Below are 6213 nucleotides of genomic sequence, written 5' to 3' on the forward strand. Positions count from 1 at the left end.
AAAAGTTGGTGATTTGAGCCCACCCAGGGATGCTGTCTTTCTATTTCTAGTGATATGGAAGACCTTCCTGGCCTTACAGTAAGCTTGCTTTTGACCTGCTGTGTTTCCTGTTGTAACATGTGATTGGTGTGTTGTTGAACATGAAAGATGACAAGTTACTGGTAAAATGGCTGTCAATGGTCTCTGATCTTCTGTTACTCAATAGCTTGATCATTCTGTGTTCTCCAAGGAACATATCATTTATTCTTATTAATCTGGCTAGTATGACAACGTAAATGATGTCAATCTGGTATGAAAAAACATATTATTTATATTTATCTCGCGAGAAGGACAATGTTGGTCCAGTGTGTTTGTGTGTAAATGTATGCCTATACGCCATGAAAGTGACTAGCCACTTCATCATTCTTCCGGAGTCAGTCCCCTAATTATTTTTGAATGGGCTTGGCGATTATATATTACATTTGTGAAAATGCAGTTGTTTAAAATATATATTTATCATAATATATTTGTGATTGTGGCTGAATTTACTCCTGCCAGATGCCTTTTAATATAATGTTGCGCTGACGAACATTGCGCTACATCTTTGCCCTTTTAAGGCCATTCAAAAAGCTAACAAACATTAGAAAACTACAGGGCTACTTCCTTGAAAATGCTGCTGCACTTTCGATGCACGTTAACACAACCATTGGAACAAAGTGTTGTTGTTTCGTGAACTCCATGTTCAGTTGGATGAGAGCACGAATGGCCAGCGATCTAGCGTCAGGATTAAATACACCACAAGTCTCTGTGGCGCAATTGGTTACCGCGTTAGACTGTTAATCTAAAGGTTGGTGGTTCAAGCCCACCCAGGGACGACAGTTTTCAGTTTGTTGTGCTCCATGATGTCGATGTGACGTCCTGTACCTGTTATGAGATTCCTGTTAAATGGCCGTGCTGAGGGTCAATGCCAACACAAGCCTCTCTCGTGCAATCAGTTAGTGTGTTTGACTGTCAATCTAAAGGTTGGTGCTTTGACACCACCCAGGGATGACATTTTTCAGATTGTGGAGATGTGAACTGACCCTTCGTGACTTGGCGTGAGCTTCCATGAGACTTTGGCCTGCTGAGGGTCAGTATAACCACAAGTCTCTGTGGTGCAATTTGTTGGCGCGTTAGACTGTTCATTTAAAAGTTGGTGATTTGAGCCCACCCAGGGATGCTGTCTTTCTATTTCTAGTGATATGGAAGACCTTCCTGGCCTTACAGTAAGCTTGCTTTTGACCTGCTGTGTTTCCTGTTGTAACATGTGATTGGTGTGTTGTTGAACATGAAAGATGACAAGTTACTATACCTACTGGTAAAATGGCTGTCAATGGTCTCTGATCTTCTGTTACTCAATAGCTTGATCATTCTGTGTTCTCCAAGGAACATATAATTTATTCTTATTAATCTGGCTAGTATGACAACGTAAATGATGTCAATCTGGTATGAAAAAACATATTATTTATATTTATCTCGCGAGAAGGACAATGTTGGTCCAGTGTGTTTGTGTGTAAATGTATGCCTATACGCCATGAAAGTGACTAGCCACTTCATCATTCTTCCGGAGTCAGTCCCCTAATTATTTTTGAATGGGCTTGGCGATTATATATTACATTTGTGAAAATGCAGTTGTTTAAAATATATATTTATCATAATATATTTGTGATTGTGGCTGAATTTACTCCTGCCAGATGCCTTTTAATATAATGTTGCGCTGACGAACATTGCGCTACATCTTTGCCCTTTTAAGGCCATTCAAAAAGCTAACAAACATTAGAAAACTACAGGGCTACTTCCTTGAAAATATTGCTGCACTTTCGATGCACGTTAACACAACCATTGGAACAAAGTGTTGTTGTTTCGTAAACTCCATGTTCAGTTGGATGAGAGCACGAATGGCCAGCGATCTAGCGTCAGGATTAAATACACCACAAGTCTCTGTGGCGCAATTGGTTAGCGCGTTAGACTGTTAATCTAAAGGTTGGTGGTTCAGGGACGACAGTTTTCAGTTTGTTGTGCTCCATGATGTCGATGTGACGTCCTGTACCTGTTATGAGATTCCTGTTAAATTGCCGTGCTGAGTGTCAATGCCAACACAAGCCTCTCTCGTGCAATCAGTTAGTGTGTTTGACTGTCAATCTAAAGGTTGGTGCTTTGACACCACCCAGGGATGACATTTTTCAGATTGTGAAGTCCCCCTTCCTGACTTGGTGTGAGCTTCCATGAGACTTTGGCCTGCTGAGGGTCAGTATAACCACAAGTCTCTGTGGTGCAATTTGTTGGCGCGTTAGACTGTTCATTTAAAAGTTGGTGATTTGAGCCCACCCAGGGATGCTGTCTTTCTATTTCTAGTGATATGGAAGACCTTCCTGGCCTTACAGTAAGCTTGCTTTTGACCTGCTGTGTTTCCTGTTGTAACATGTGATTGGTGTGTTGTTGAACATGAAAGATGACAAGTTACTATACCTACTGGTAAAATGGCTGTCAATGGTCTCTGATCTTCTGTTACTCAATAGCTTGATCATTCTGTGTTCTCCAAGGAACATATAATTTATTCTTATTAATCTGGCTAGTATGACAACGTAAATGATGTCAATCTGGTATGAAAAAACGTATTATTTATATTTATCTCGCGAGAAGGACAATGTTGGTCCAGTGTGTTTGTGTGTAAATGTATGCCTATACGCCATAAAAGTGACTAGCCACTTCATCATTCTTCCGGAGTCAGTCCCCTAATTATTTTTGAATGGGCTTGGCGATTATATATTACATTTGTGAAAATGCAGTTGTTTAAAATATATATTTATCATAATATATTTGTGATTGTGGCTGAATTTACTCCTGCCAGATGCCTTTTAATATAATGTTGCGCTGACGAACATTGCGCTACATCTTTGCCCTTTTAAGGCCATTCAAAAAGCTAACAAACATTAGAAAACTACAGGGCTACTTCCTTGAAAATGTTGCTGCACTTTCGATGCACTTTAACACAACCATTGGAACAAAGTACCCTCCAAGCTCGTCATCAAGCTCGAGACCCTGGGTCTCGACCCCGCCCTGTGCAACTGGGTACTGGACTTCCTGACGGGCCGCCCCCAGGTGGTGAGGGTAGGCAACAACATCTCCTCCCCGCTGATCCTCAACACTGGGGCCCCACAAGGGTGCGTTCTGAGCCCTCTCCTGTACTCCCTGTTCACCCACGACTGCGTGGCCACGCACGCCTCCAACTCAATCATCAAGTTTGCGGACGACACAACAGTGGTAGGCTTGATTACCAACAACGATGAGACGGCCTACAGGGAGGAGGTGAGGGCCCTCGGAGTGTGGTGTCAGGAAAATAACCTCACACTCAACGTCAACAAAACTAAGGAGATGATTGTGGACTTCAGGAAACAGCAGAGGGAACACCCCCCTATCCACATCGATGGAACAGTAGTGGAGAGGGTAGCAAGTTTTAAGTTCCTCGGCATACACATCACAGACAAACTGAATTGGTCCACTCACACAGACAGCATCGTGAAGAAGGCGCAGCAGCGCCTCTTCAACCTCAGGAGGCTGAAGAAATTTGGCTTGTCACCAAAAGCACTCACAAACTTCTACAGATGCACAATCGAGAGCATCCTGGCGGGCTGTATCACCGCCTGGTATGGCAACTGCACCGCCCTCAACCGTAAGGCTCTCCAGAGGGTAGTGAGGTCTGCACAACGCATCACCGGGGGCAAACTACCTGCCCTCCAGGACACCTACACCACCCGATGTCACAGGAAGGCCATAAAGATCATCAAGGACATCAACCACCCGAGCCACTGCCTGTTCACCCCGCTATCATCCAGAAGGCGAGGTCAGTACAGGTGCATCAAAGCTGGGACCGAGAGACTGAAAAACAGCTTCTATCTCAAGGCCATCAGACTGTTAAACAGCCACCACTAACACTGACACTGACTCAACTCCAGCCACTTTAATAATGGGAATTGATGGGAAATTACGTAAATATATCACTAGCCACTTTAAACAATGCTACCTTATATAAATGTTACTTACCCTACATTATTCATCTCATATGCATACGTATATACTGTACTCTATATCATCGACGGTATCCTTATGTAATACATGTATCACTAGCCACTTTATACTATACTATGCCACTTTGTTTACATACTCATCTCATTTGTACATACTGTACTCAATACCATCTACTGTATCTTGCCTATGCTGCTCTGTACCATCACTCATTCATATATCCTTATGTACATATTCTTTATCCCCTTACACTGTGTACAAGACAGTAGTTTTGGAATTGTTAGTTAGATTACTTGTTATTACTGCATTGTCGGAACTAGAAGCACAAGCATTTCGCTACACTCGCACTAACATCTGCTAACCATGTGTATGTGACAAATAAAATTTGATTTGATTTTGATTTGATTTGTTTCGTAAACTCCATGTTCAGTTGGATGAGAGCACAAATGGCCAGCGATCTAGCGTCAGTACTAATTACACCACAAGTCTCTGTGGCGCAATTGGTTAGCGCGTTAGGCTGTTAATCTAAAGGTTAGTGGTTCGAGCCCACCCCAGGGACGACAGTTTTCAGTTTATTGTGCTCCATGATGTCGATGTGACGTCCTGTACCTTTTATGAGATTCCTGTTAAATTGCCGTGCTGAGGGTCAATGCCAACACAAGCCTCTCTCGTGCAATCAGTTAGCGTGTTTGACTGTCAATCTAAAGGTTGGTGCTTTGACACCACCCAGGGATGACATTTTTCAGATTGTGGAGATGTGAACTGACCCTTCCTGACTTGGCGTGAGCTTCCATGAGACTTTGGCCTGCTGAGGGTCAGTATAACCACAAGTCTCTGTGGTGCAATTTGTTGGCGCGTTAGACTGTTCATTTAAAAGTTGGTGATTTGAGCCCACCCAGGGATGCTGTCTTTCTATTTCTAGTGATATGGAAGACCTTCCTGGCCTTACAGTAAGCTTGCTTTTGACCTGCTGTGTTTCCTGTTGTAACATGTGATTGGTGTGTTGTTGAACATGAAAGATGACAAGTTACTATACCTACTGGTAAAATGGCTGTCAATGGTCTCTGATCTTCTGTTACTCAATAGCTTGATCATTCTGTGTTCTCCAAGGAACATATCATTTATTCTTATTAATCTGGCTAGTATGACAATGTAAATGATGTCAATCTGGTATGAAAAAACGTATTATGTATATTTATCTCGCGAGAAGGACAATGTTGGTCCAGTGTGTTTGTGTGTAAATGTATGCCTATACGCCATGAAAGTGACTAGCCACTTCATCATTCTTCCGGAGTCAGTCCCCTAATTATTTTTGAATGGGCTTGGCGATTATATATTACATTTGTGAAAATGCAGTTGTTTAAAATATATATTTATCATAATATATTTGTGATTGTGGCTGAATTTACTCCTGCCAGATGCCTTTTAATATAATGTTGCGCTGACGAACATTGCGCTACATCTTTGCCCTTTTAAGGCCATTCAAACAGCTAACAAACATTAGAAAACTACAGGGCTACTTCCTTGAAAATGTTGCTGCACTTTCGATGCACGTTAACACAACCATTGGAACAAAGTGTTGTTGTTTCGTAAACTCCATGTTCAGTTGGATGAGAGCACAAATGGCCAGCGATCTAGCGTCAGTGTTAAGTACACCACAAGTCTCTGTGGCGCAATTGGTTAGCGCGTTAGACTGTTAATCTAAAGGTTGGTGGTTCGAGCCCACCCAGGGACGACAGTTTTCAGTTTGTTGTGCTCCATGATGTCGATGTGACGTCCTGTACCTGTTATGAGATTCCTGTTAAATTGCCGTGCTGAGGGTCAATGCCAACACAAGCCTCTCTCGTGCAATCAGTTAGTGTGTTTGACTGTCAATCTAAAGGTTGGTGCTTTGACACCACCCAGGGATGACATTTTTCAGATTGTGAAGTCCCCCTTCCTGACTTGGCGTGAGCTTCCATGAGACTTTTTGCCTGCTGAGGGTCAGTATAACCACAAGTCTCTGTGGTGCAATTTGTTGGCGCGTTAGACTGTTCATTTAAAAGTTGGTGATTTGAGCCCACCCAGGGATGCTGTCTTTCTATTTCTAGTGATATGGAAGACCTTCCTGGCCTTACAGTAAGCTTGCTTTTGACCTGCTGTGTTTCCTGTTGTAACATGTGATTGGTG

General features: G+C 42.6%; 1 non-coding gene across 1 annotated transcript; it reads left to right on the plus strand.

The window, feature by feature from the left end:
- The first annotated feature begins 5705 nt into the window (after positions 1-5705).
- trnan-guu (transfer RNA asparagine (anticodon GUU)) lies at positions 5706-5779 on the plus strand. The gene has a single exon. It is a non-coding gene; the product is annotated as a tRNA-Asn (tRNA).
- The last annotated feature ends 434 nt before the right edge of the window (positions 5780-6213 follow it).

This window comes from Oncorhynchus mykiss, chromosome 21 (genome assembly GCF_057628025.1).
Source record: "Oncorhynchus mykiss isolate SJ-2025 chromosome 21, ASM5762802v1, whole genome shotgun sequence".
Lineage (NCBI taxonomy): Eukaryota > Metazoa > Chordata > Actinopteri > Salmoniformes > Salmonidae > Oncorhynchus > Oncorhynchus mykiss.